The sequence below is a fragment of the Vulpes lagopus genome, chromosome 1 (assembly GCF_018345385.1).
Source record: "Vulpes lagopus strain Blue_001 chromosome 1, ASM1834538v1, whole genome shotgun sequence".
In the NCBI taxonomy this organism is placed as follows: Eukaryota; Metazoa; Chordata; class Mammalia; order Carnivora; family Canidae; genus Vulpes; species Vulpes lagopus.
This window is the reverse complement of record NC_054824.1, coordinates 171,558,390-171,570,210: the sequence shown is the minus strand read 5'-3', so window position 1 is coordinate 171,570,210 and position 11,821 is coordinate 171,558,390. Positions and strand designations below refer to the sequence as shown.

Sequence of the window (11,821 nt, the reverse complement as noted above, 5' to 3'; positions counted from 1 at the left end):
AGGCCAAAGCTGGGATCCCTGGGTGGCGCAGCGGTTTGGCGCCTGCCTTTGGCCCAGGGCGCGATCCTGGAGACCCGGGATCGAATCCCACGTCGGGCTCCCGATGCATGGAGCCTGCTTCTCCCTCTGCCTGTGTCTCTGCCTCTCTCTCTATCTCTCTGTGACTATCATAAATAAATAAAAATTAAAAAAAAAATAGAAGGCCAAAGCTATTCTGGGAGCCAGATTTAAGGGAGGTCTTGTGGTGCCAGGTGATGGAAGCATGACCACGGACCAAGGAGTGGGTAAAGGTTCGAATTCTACCTCTGCTGTTGTAATTTTCAGCATATAACTTCAGCTTTCTGAGCTTCTCTGAGCCCCTGTTTTCTATTCTGTAAAATGAGAGTGATAACGCCACACAATACTGGTGTCAGGATCACACAAGATGGCCTACTTAGGTGTGTACCACGCCTTGTTGACGCTGACATGAGAGACCCCTTCTCTCAGACCAACCCAACCACATCAGGAGCTACAAGTCGTGGTGCCCACAAATCAGTGATGTTCATTTTCTCCACGAGCCCTGCTCTGACCTCCAACACCCAGTGGAAAGTCTCTTCCAGACTCTCCACCTTGTCCCCTGCAAAGACCATGTCCTGTTTGCTGGGGAGCTTTCTGTCTGAATCTGCATTTTACATCCTCAGCGAGGCTGGCATTTCTTTGTCAGCAGAGGCTTTCATATATTTTTTATGTTTCATTTTTGAATCCTAGCATGCTGCCTTTTCGCACAAAGCACTGGCTCAAAAAATAGGGATTGGCTGATATTTCACCTACTTTTGTCTCCTCAAAATTGCCCCAGGGTCACGAGCTAGCTGAACTCAGCCTACATGAGGTCGTTACTACAAAGTAACAACATGTTTATTCCTTTATCTGTTTATCTAGCAGCCCTGCCATGACTCACACAACCAAATGAGGACTCCTGCCATAAAGGGAGGCACTTTGAAGGCTATTATTCCAAGGAACCTGTCACCTTTCAAAACATTTATAGAACTCCTGCTTTGAATCAGTGTCAATGTCGGGATGGTGAATCCTCATACCACCTGAGAACAATTATTTTGGGAAACAATGAAAGTCACGTTGGCTAAGTTTGGTAAGTATGGTCCTCCAGGGGGTGGCTGGGTGTGGAGAAGGACGCAAGGCGGACTGATCAGTTAATATTTAATTGGGCATTTCCAATGTGTCAGGCACTTTGCATTCACTGTCATTTCTTCTTTATAACATTTCTATGAGGCAAGTGCTGTTATGACCCCATTTTACAGATAAGGGGTCTGAGGCACAGAGTGCAAAACACATTCTCTACAGGAACATCGTTGCTCCCCCCATTACTAAGCTAGCCTTGGGGCATGTAGGAAGCAGGCAGGACAGACAGTTGAGTGACTTTTCTGCACCGCAGCAGAGATGAGCAACAGGGATGCTTTATCTAAAGACAACAAAGCCAAGAACAATGACATTTGAACTGGTGGGGTAGGGGAAGGAGGGGGGAACGCAGGAACCCTGGAGGAGCAGGAAAACAGAAGGTTATGCAAACACCTGGAGGATTCCCGTGGGAGAGATGAGAGAAGAGGGGAGAGGACTGGTCCAGAATTGAGGACTCACGAGCAAGGAGAAGATAGTCACCAGAATTCCTAGCTAAAGGAATTCCTTTCGTGCCTCTCTTTTTCACTTTTTAAAAATGTATTCATATTTGTTGACTATAAGAGGAGCTCAAGCTCATTGTGGAGAAGTTAGAAAATATAGAGGAGTATAAAGAAGATAAAAATGATCTGTAGGTGACCCCTCCTCCCCAAGATCTCAGGCCTTGCTAAGATGTGGCTGCGGAGCCCATCAGCCTGCTGGAGGTTATTTATAAGCTCCCTCCTTCTCATCCACCCACTCCCCTCTCTGCTTGGGCTAGGGAGGCCTTGAGCCAGGACATTCCCTTGCAGCCTACACAGGCTGCTATATAAAGCCCTGCTCTTCTCGGGGCTGGATCAGGACGTTCCTTATCTCTCTGCAGCAGGGTTCTGATAATGCGCCCAGTTGGCAGGCGCTCTGAGCTGCACCAGTGGGCTCTGGCTGCTGCCACCGGGACCTCCAGCCCCCATGTGGTCGTCTGTTCTGGTTGCTGCTGAGACTTGGCCAACAGCTCTAACTGAAACCTTCAACATGGGAAGTCGTTTGCTCGTTTCATTAGAGGGCAGTTGCCAGACAGCTGAGTTGAGCTTGATGGGCTTGGCACCAGTGACGGGTGTGTCCGGCACATGTAAGCTCCACAGTCAGCAGCCCCCTCCTGCAGCAGCTGTGCCTAACCCCCACTCCCTCGCCCCCCGCCCTGATTTCCCTCTCCTTCCTCTTCATTAGTGCTTGGCTCCGAATTTTCTTCATCCATATGGCTTCTGCAGGCAAAGGCCTTCCATGGCTGGTGGCCTGCTGTGTCTCAGTTCCAGAATTCCGGGCTGGACCTCTCCCTAATCGATAGTGGACTGTAGCAGATGTACTCTCTCTGCCTGGAAAATAAGTCTTGCCAAAGGAGGTAGAATCATCTTATTACAAGTTGGGGTAGAGGGGAGACGAGAGAGGCATCCTGAAAATATGCATAGGCTTTTATTAGAAGGCAGGGGAGGGACTGTAAAATATTCCCCCAACTGAGAAGGTACTTTCAGACTGAAAAACAAAAGGGGGCTGCAGCATACAGTTTATACAGAGTTTTACTCAGGGTAACTTACTGATGGGAGGGTGGGGATCAGGCAGGTGGTGATCCAGCTGCTGAGTTATTCTCCACGAAGGCTGGACCTTAATCTACAGATTTTATAGAATGAGAGAATGTGCAGAAGGGCATTCTGGTGAGACCAAAGGGTTCACTCGTACCTAATTAACATCTAACATTTAATTAGATCCTGTGGCACCACCTGTGTGTCAGAAAGGGGAGACACTATGCTATCTTTAACAAACTTGCAGAGGGCCAAAGCAAGCTTCCCTCCATCTCAGCCCTGGCAGGCATTTCTAAGGTATGTATATTAATCTCCGAGGGACCCTGAAACACGTAGCCTGGTGGAGAGTGTGTGTGTAGTGGGGTGGAGTTGGGGGTGGTCAGTGAATAGATGTGAACCAGACAAAGAGCTAAAGATGGAGTCAGTAGTGTTGGCTTTCCTACAGCTTTAAATCAGACACAACCAGCATGAAATCCTAGCTCCTTTGCTTAAAAAGAGGTATGCTCTTAAGCAAGTTATATATCCCCTTTGAGGCTTAGTTTTCTCATCTTTAAGACATAGAGTATGAATGATATCTCTAAGAACTCATGCAAAAAATAAGATGACATATATAAAACATTGGAAACATTTTAGACAGTATTATGGTAGCTATTGTAATTTTTGTTAATAATATTTTTATTTATAATCATTTGGATAAGGGAGCAGTGGTGGCTTTTTTTCTCTTTCGGATTCTACAGAGGAACTCTTGGCCTTGGTTATTAAGAGACTCATTTAGGCAAAAAGGTACATGTTTCCATTGATATTTAAATGAGTTTTCCAAGTTCTGAGAGAATTCTTTCAAAGCAACAACTGGGGCCCTGAGGAGGTCCTAGTTCACCTTTGTATTGGCCTATGAGATCAGATCAGCCTATACAAAAGGGCTTGTCATTGTACTCATGGTTTAGTCAAAATTTAGTAGCAACATTCCTGCTATTTAGTAGTAACATCCCTGCTATAAGCTACAAGGGACTTCAAGATGGAATGATTATATATGAAATAATAATAGTAAAAACATTACTTACCAGAATTTAGGAGATACAATTAAAGCAATATCCAGAAAAGAATGCATAGTGAGATTTTTTTGTGTGTGTGTGTCAACTTGCATAGACCACAGGGTGCCCAGATATTTGGTCAAACATTATTCTAAGCGTTCTGTAGGGACGTTTCTGGACGAGGTTAACATATTCATTTGCAGACTGAGCAAAGCAGATTATTCTCCCCAATATGGGTGGGCCCCATCCAATCTGTTGAAGGCATAAATAGAATTAAAGACTAAACAAGATTTCTTTCTCTCTGCCTGCCTGTCTTTGAGTTGGGACATCATCCTTTCCTGCCTTTGAACTTGGACTCAGACTGGGACTTATATCACTGGCCCTCCTGGAGTTCCAGCTTGCTGTCTTGGGACATCTCAGCCTCCATAATTGCATGTGCTTTATCCTTAGAATAAATTTCTTTATATATTCTGTTGATTCAGTTTCTCTAGTCTAACACATATAGTCTTATAATGACTAATACATATAATCTTATAATGAATTAATAAAAAAGTAAACAGGAATGGAAAATGAAATGAGCGTCCAACTAATGTAGTTAGAAAAAAAGGCAATAACCCTAAGGAAAGCAGAAGGAAGGAATTAATAAATGTTAAAGCAGAAATCAAAGTATAAAACAAAAAGTTTTAGAATTTATAAATTATAACAAATGACTAATAAATAAATTTAAAGCTAATTCTTTTAAAAAACAAGATTTAAAAAAAATATTTATTTATTTGAGAGAGAGCATGAGCAGGGTGGGGGCAGAGGGAGAAGCAGGCTCCCTGTTGAGCAGGGAGCCTGACACAGGACTTGATCCCAGGACCCTGGGATCATGACCTGAGCTGAAGGCAGATGCCTTACCAACTGAGCCTCCCAGGCGTCCCTTAAAAAGTGAGATTTATAAGTTTTGGCTAACCTTGTCAAGAGAAAAGAAGGAAAAAATCACAAAAAAAAAAAAAAAAAAAAAAAAGTGAAGGGGAAAATAACCACAGATGGATAGAATTAAAAGAGATCTTAGAGACTATTTTGCTTCACTCCCCGTAAATACATTTAAAAACTTGGATTGTAAAATAAATGAACATTACTCAAAGAGATATCTGGCCTTTGTCGTTGGCTTCTGAGAGATAATCTCCAGGACCTTGGAATGTTCTGCCAGTTAAGAATGTCTGTCTTTACCTGGGGCCTACAAGCCATACCACACAGTTTAACAATGTGATTTAGGATGGGAGCTTTGGGCCACATGCTCTTTGCTCTGTCTCTGCATTAAAGGTCAGCCACATGCGCTGTTGGCCAGGTCTATGTGGTTGAGCTCTGGTAGAAGCTCTGGACAGTCAGGCGAGTTTCCTTAGCTGTCAGCACTCCGTATTGTTGCCTGTTGTGGCTAGGGAGAGTGGTGCTGTCTGTGGGTCCACCAGGAGAGCTGGAAGCTCAGTGCTTGGAAGCTTCCTGGACTCAGCCTAGTGTATCTCTTTCCTTGACTGGTGTTAATCCATCTTTTCACTGTAACGAACTATAACCATGAGCACAACAGCTTCCAGTGAGTTCTGGGAGTCCTTCTAGCAAATTGCTAAACCTAAGGGTGGTCTTAGGAACCCCCTGATTTTGTAAAACCTAATATATTGGATACTTTTTTGAAAAAATATAATTCTCTCCAAACTGAATCAATATCATAACCAATGACATAGTCAATGTTAGTTTTTCCTTAGTTAACCATAAGCTAAAAGCAATTCCAATAAAATTAACAGTTCATATGGAGAAAGAAGGTGAGGGATCCCTGGGTGGCTCAGTGGTTTAGCACCTGCCTTCAGCCCAGGGTGTGATCCTGGAGTCCCGAGATCTAGTCCCACATCAGGCTCCCTGCATGGAGCCTGCTTCTCTCTCTGCCTGTGTCTTTGCCTCTCTTTCTCTCTCTCATTAATAAATATAATCTTAAAAAGAAAAAAAAAGGTGAAAAGTGAATAGAAAACTAGCCCTATAAGTTAATAATGCATATTGTAAAACTACAATAATTAAAATAGTGTAGGATACCTTGCAGTTGGAACAAAATAGGAAATCCAGAAATAGACCAAAACCTATTGGGAATTTAGCTTATGATAATAATGGCATTTCAAATCATTGGGAAAAAAGATGAATTATTCAGTAAATAGTGTTGAGACAACTGAGTAGCCATCTGGAAAAAATTAAGTTGGATCCATACTGAAGTTCTTATATCGGGATATATACCAGGAGAGATCAGTGATTTAAATTTTTTAAAATGCTAGAAGAAGCTATGAGAGGTTAAGAAGTAATCTAACGACTATTCTGGAATTTGGAAGAACTTTCAAAGTATGGCATAAGATACAAAAGCCATAAAGAAAACGATAACTTCTATTGCATTAATAATTATGAATGGATGGCTCAGTTGGTTAAGCATCCAACTCTTAAATTTGGCTCAGGTCATGATCTCAGGGTCATAGATTGGGCTCTGCACTGGGCTTGGAGCCTGCTTAAGATTCTCCCTCTCCCTCTTCTCCTGCCCCTCCCCCCTAAATTATTATGTAAAACCAGCAAGAGCAAATTCTACAGAGTAATGCCAAGCCAGGAAAAATATGTGACATTCCTAATTCATAAAGGCCTTTTACTAATAAGTAAGAAAAATGACTGTATAATAAGAAAATAGGCAAAAGGTATGAAGAGAGAGTTCACAGAAAGGGAAGCAAATTTTTTATGAAGTTTTATTTATTTTTAAGATTTAATTTATTTGAGAGAGAGTGTGCTTATGTGTGAGAGAGCAGGAGCAGGGGGAGAGGCAGAGGAAAAGGCAGAGGGAGAGGGAGAGGGAGAGGGAGAAGCAGGCTCCCTGCTTAGCAGGCTCTATCCCAGGACCCTGAAATCATGACCCGAGCCGAAGGCAGATGCTTAGCTGACTGAGCCACCCAGGTGTCCCATATAAATGATTTATAAATATATAAAAAGATGCTTCACATTACTCCTATTGAGAGACTTTGTAAAATAAAACTGCAGAGAAATAGCATTTACTGTTTTTCATTTACCTAATCGATAAAGATAAAACATTGGTTTATACACTCTGCTTGGTAGAGGCATGGGGAACAGAAAGTCTTACGTGTTGCTTATGGCTTATTGAATCTGTTCAACCTTTATGGATGGCAAAAAGTGACAAACGCACATATCCCTTGACATTCTACTTGTAGGAATTTAACCTAATCACTTTCAGACAAAATAAAGTATGTACAAAGTTATTCATTGCAACACTGTGAGAGTAAAATATTGGAAACCACCAAAATGTGCATTAAAAAAAGGATTGTTCTAGTAAATTATGGCGCACTGAGCCAATGAAATACTATGCAGCTCTAGAACTGAGGAAACTCTTCATGTACTATGGGGAAATGAGCTGTAGATCCACTTGAAAGTGAAAAAACTAGGGTGCAGCGTAGTATGTGCCAAACTGTGTGCTCTCATTTCTGTAGGACAGGAAAGAAAAGAACATCCATTACAGTGAGAGCTAATATGTGTTGTTTAGCCTCACCTCCATCCTCCGTGGGTAGGTACTATGATTATATCATGCTCTGCAGATGGGGGTAACTGGGGCACAGAGAGGCAGTCCAAGGTCATAGGCGAGTTGGTATTGAGCAGTGCTGGGTCTCAGACTCAGGGAGTCTGGCTCCAGAATTTGCATTCTTCCCCCATGCCGGTTCCTCTGTATGGATACATGTGCATCTTATATATTCACAGACTATCTCTGGTGGCTAAGGGAAGGCCTGGGAGGGTGTATTTCACTATATTCCCTGTTGTACATTTGGCTAGCGGACCATGTGAAGTATTATCTGCTAATACATTTAAAATGAATAAATTTCTGATTGGGAGCAGAGTTCAGGGGAGGGGAGATACTGCACACAACCCAGGTTCTCCGAGTCAGAGGTAAAGTTCCATCCTGGGTACTGAGAACCAAGTATCCCTGCCTGCCATGCTAGGGAAACCACAGGGACTCAGTACACCTCTACTCCGCTCATGGGGCCCTCAGAACAGTGGTGGGTGGAGGTGAGGGCTGAACCAGCCAGCCCTGTCTCATGCTGAGCTCAGGTCCAAGACCCCAGAGGAGGTCATCAGGTGGCCATCGGCTGGGCTCTTTGGTTGGGTCTCTGCAGCGATCTGAGGCAAGACGTGTCTTCCCACATGCTCCCTCTGACAATTGTCTTTCTTGCCCCCTCCCCAACCCAGGGCTATCAGCAGTGTCTGGCCGGCTTGCTGGACAACCTCAGGGCAGTGGGATGGGGCAAGGTCTGTTTCTGGTGATGTGTTTTTTTTGTTTTGTTTTTTAAAGATTTTATTTATTCATTCATGAGAGACATTCATGAGAGAGAGAGAGAGAGAGGCAGAGACCTAGGCAGAGAGAGAAGCAGGCTCCATGCAGGGAGCCCGACGTGGGACTGGATCCTGGGACTCCAGGATCACGCCCTGGGTGGAAGGCAGATGCTAAACCTCTGAGCCACCCAAGCATCCCATGGTGATGTGTTTCTATGCAGGAAAGTGTTCTTGGGAACAGAGCTGGTGCTGCGCAGAGGGGAACATTCAAGCTTCCAAGTGGTTGGACTTTACCCATCTCTGGGCAGGTGACGTGCGTGGCTGTGCTGGGCATCACCAACAGCGGAAGAGGGGGTGCTGCTCATGCTTCCAGCAGCCACTCACCCGGAAAAGATTTCCTTTCTCTGCCTGTCCCTTACTGTTTGCCTGGGGACAGCCTGGTGCCAGGAAAGCAGAGTGTCAGGTGTCAAGAGGCTGCCCCTTCCTGAACCTGGCCTCCTCCTCAGGCTGTGGGGAAGGAGCCAGAACACCTGCAATAAACGTGCAGCAGTGGAGCAGCCACACAACTGCAGTGATGGAAAGCTCCCCCACAACCACAATTGCAACAACCACAGTGTGCCATCACACAAGTAATAACGGCAATAAGTCTGATAACTGCAGCAACCGCACCAACTGCACAGCCACACGGCGCCCACACAGCCCCGGTGACCTGCAGCTACACTGTGCCGGTGGCCGTCTATCAAATATGTATCACGTGCTGACTTAAGGCCAGAGAGGGAGGTCTGCAGAGCCTCCTGCCATAGATCAGTGGAGGCCTGGGAGGCTGCAGAGCTTCTCCGGCCTTTGGGCAAGAATGGGTTGGTGGGAAGTTGGCTCAGGTGAGTTGGGTTATGGCCTTGTCTCCTTCTCTGAGGAGAGGTATGGTCCCTTGAAGACTTCCACGTCAATTAGGCTCTGAGCCCTAGAAGAGAGAGCATCTTTCTCACGTCCCTTTCTGAGGAGGTTGAGGGGCGGTCATCTGTCTTGTTTTCCTTCCCTGGGGCCACCCTGCAATAATGAGCGCTGAGCATAAATGGAACTCTCTGGTTGGAGGGGATGAGACGAAGCCACAGGTTTTCCTCTCATTGCAGCGTCCTATTTGCTCTGGCGTATCACATGAAGGATGAAGGAGTGGGCCTCTGGCCTTCTGAAAACCACTCTCCAAAAGAGGGACAGGGGGCAGCAAGTTGTTGAGCAGAACCCCCTGCATATTGTCAGCGTGATCCTGTAGGGAGTCTCTTGTATTTAGCCCAGCAGGGGCGCTGACTGTCCTGTGCGTTGAAAGGTTGTGGTCCCAGACCCCGAGGGAGGGACACGGTGTGTGTGAGGAGATAGGCTTGTGTGCAGAGAAACTCTTCAGACTCTCAAGGCAGTCAGGGCTCCGAGGGAGGGAGTGCTGCAGAAAGCCACTGGAGTGCCTGGGGAGGAGCACCCACATGCTTGGGGCTTTCCAGAAGGTTCCTGGAGAAGGTAGAGCTTGATACAGCTCCAAAGGAAGGATTCCATTCACCAGCAGAGGGAAAAAGAGGGTGTTCCAGGAAGGGGAACAACATGAGTGAAAGCCCAGAGGCCTTCCAAAATTCTGGTGGAGTCGTTGAGTAATTAGGGGGTTAGGAGGGCAGGAAGGAGGACATAGGATGGCAGAAGGAGTCAGAAGCTGGAGGGGGAGCATCTTGGATGCAGAGTCCTGTAGGCAGCGGAGACCACTGAAGGTTTTCCTGAGAGATTGGGAGCAGCGTATGTAGGGGAGGGTCCCAGGATGATGTTTTGGCAGCCGTGTGGGAGACTGAGCAGTAGGATGCTGAGAGTGTTGTGGGGGGTGGGGGAAACAGGTTAGGCCAGGTGAGAGGCTGGGGCTTGGACTCAGTATCCCTAGTGGGAGTGGAAGGTCAGGAGGGGGTGGGCAGGAAGACAGGGGAGAAGAGACAGGATCTGACCACAGCTTGGGTTGGGGGATGGCGAAGCAGGGATGGAGGCTCCAAGGGATGGTGTTTGGGCTACTGGGTAGAGGCGTTCTTAGCTTCTGGGGAGAGATGCTGAGCTTGTGTAGCACTGGAAGTGGGGCTGTGACCGTGGGAGGAGACAGGAGATGGCTGGCTATGTGGCATGAAGCCCAGGAGAATGGGGTGGCATGGGGTGCACCTAGGTCGTGATAGCTGAGAGAACAGAAGGGACTGGGGGTGAAAAGGTGCCAGAGAGAGAAAAGCAAAGGGGCAGGTAGAGAAGCTGGACACAGTTACGGACACAGGAGAGAATGTGAGAGCAAGGCCGAGGGGGAGGTAAGAGAGGACCATGGCCAGAAGCATTAGCCAGGACAGTGGGGCTCCAGCTCTGTGGGTGCCACAGAGGTCCCCTTTCTCCTCAGTGCCTTCCCTTCTGCCTTCTTTCTGCTTCGTGGCAATCGTCAGCTCCCTGAGTGTCACAGTCGTTTACCTGTCTGTGCACCGCACTTCCCTGGGAGCCCCTGGAAGGCTGGGCCTCTCTGTCCAGTGAAGGAAAGAACTTACCTGGTATGTGGGACAGGCCCCAAGACCTCAGTGGTATGTGGGGTCCTGGGGATGTCTGAGTGCCAGACTCTTGTCAGGAAGCAGGCAATCCCTCTTGGCCAGAATGCTCTTTCTCTCTTAAGCTGCTCAAACAGCAGCTTCCTTTTCATGGTACCTGCTAGGTACTGGGCGTGGTGGGGCGAGTCCAGCGACAAACTGGGAACAGCCACCTTAATGGTTTTTGATGGACTCAAGGGGGAAGAGACAAGGCAGGCAAGGCAGGTTGTTCATGGGGTAACAGAGCCCTGAGGACCTAGATGGCCACACAGGGGAAGCAGGAGCGGCTGGGGGCAGGCAGGGGGTCAGGAAATGGAATTTTCAGAAGAAAAGAGGAGGAAGTGGGTTTGGGTCAGTTTTAAGTTTGAAGTCAGTGGTGAGAGGAGGGAGGGAGAGACTAGCAGGCTCCTGGTGTGGGGTGGAAAGCTTCCTGGTGATGGGTAGGAAAAGGTTGAGGGCAGGCCAAAGGAAGACCCAAAGCTTCTGCTGAGGAGGTGGGCCTTGTGTAATCAGCAACCGGGGAGTCATCAGCACAGGAGGATACTTAAGTCAACATGTGGTGACTTAGGATGAATTCCTTCCGTGAGATGGGCAGGTGGTCCACAGAAGGCCTGCTGAAAACTGGTGTTCACCTGGGTAGTGGCCAAGGAGATGGGCACCCAGTCCCCTGAGCTGGCAGGGGGTGACAAGGATGAGGGTGTCTGTGGGCAGCAGGGAGCAGGAGGACCAGATGCTTAGGGGTCCTAGGTGGGGGTGAGGGAGGAGGTGGGAATTGGGAAGATGTGAATGGGAAGAGCCAGCTCGGGATGTAGAGAACCCTGGGGCTGAGGTGGGGGTGGGGACAGTGAGAGCAGGGGAGGAGGGGGAAGTGCTTTCTAGACTGGAGGGGATGAGGTTTCACAGAACTTAGGTTGTCTAGGTCATTTCCTGATGAAGCCACGCACAGGAGGAACTGGACTGTCTCCTCATAGCACCCCTATTCTAGGCTGCTGGCCCTTGCTTCTGTCCATGTCGAGGGAAGAGAAAGCTCCCCTCCCCCACTCTGGGAGAGTCGTGGGTTTTGCTGACAAGTACTCTACGCTTCCTTGTTTCTGATTTCAGAGAAGAGTACAGTTTTCCTTCAAGGAAAGGGGAACTAGTT

General features: G+C 47.2%; 1 long non-coding RNA gene across 1 annotated transcript; it reads left to right on the top strand.

Annotated features, from left to right (window-relative positions):
* Positions 1 to 2,044: 2,044 nt before the first annotated feature.
* Positions 2,045 to 4,131, top strand: LOC121475245. The gene is made up of 3 exons (XR_005983697.1): positions 2,045 to 2,278; positions 2,377 to 2,548; positions 2,910 to 4,131. It is a non-coding gene; the product is annotated as an uncharacterized LOC121475245 (long non-coding RNA).
* Positions 4,132 to 11,821: the final 7,690 nt, after the last annotated feature.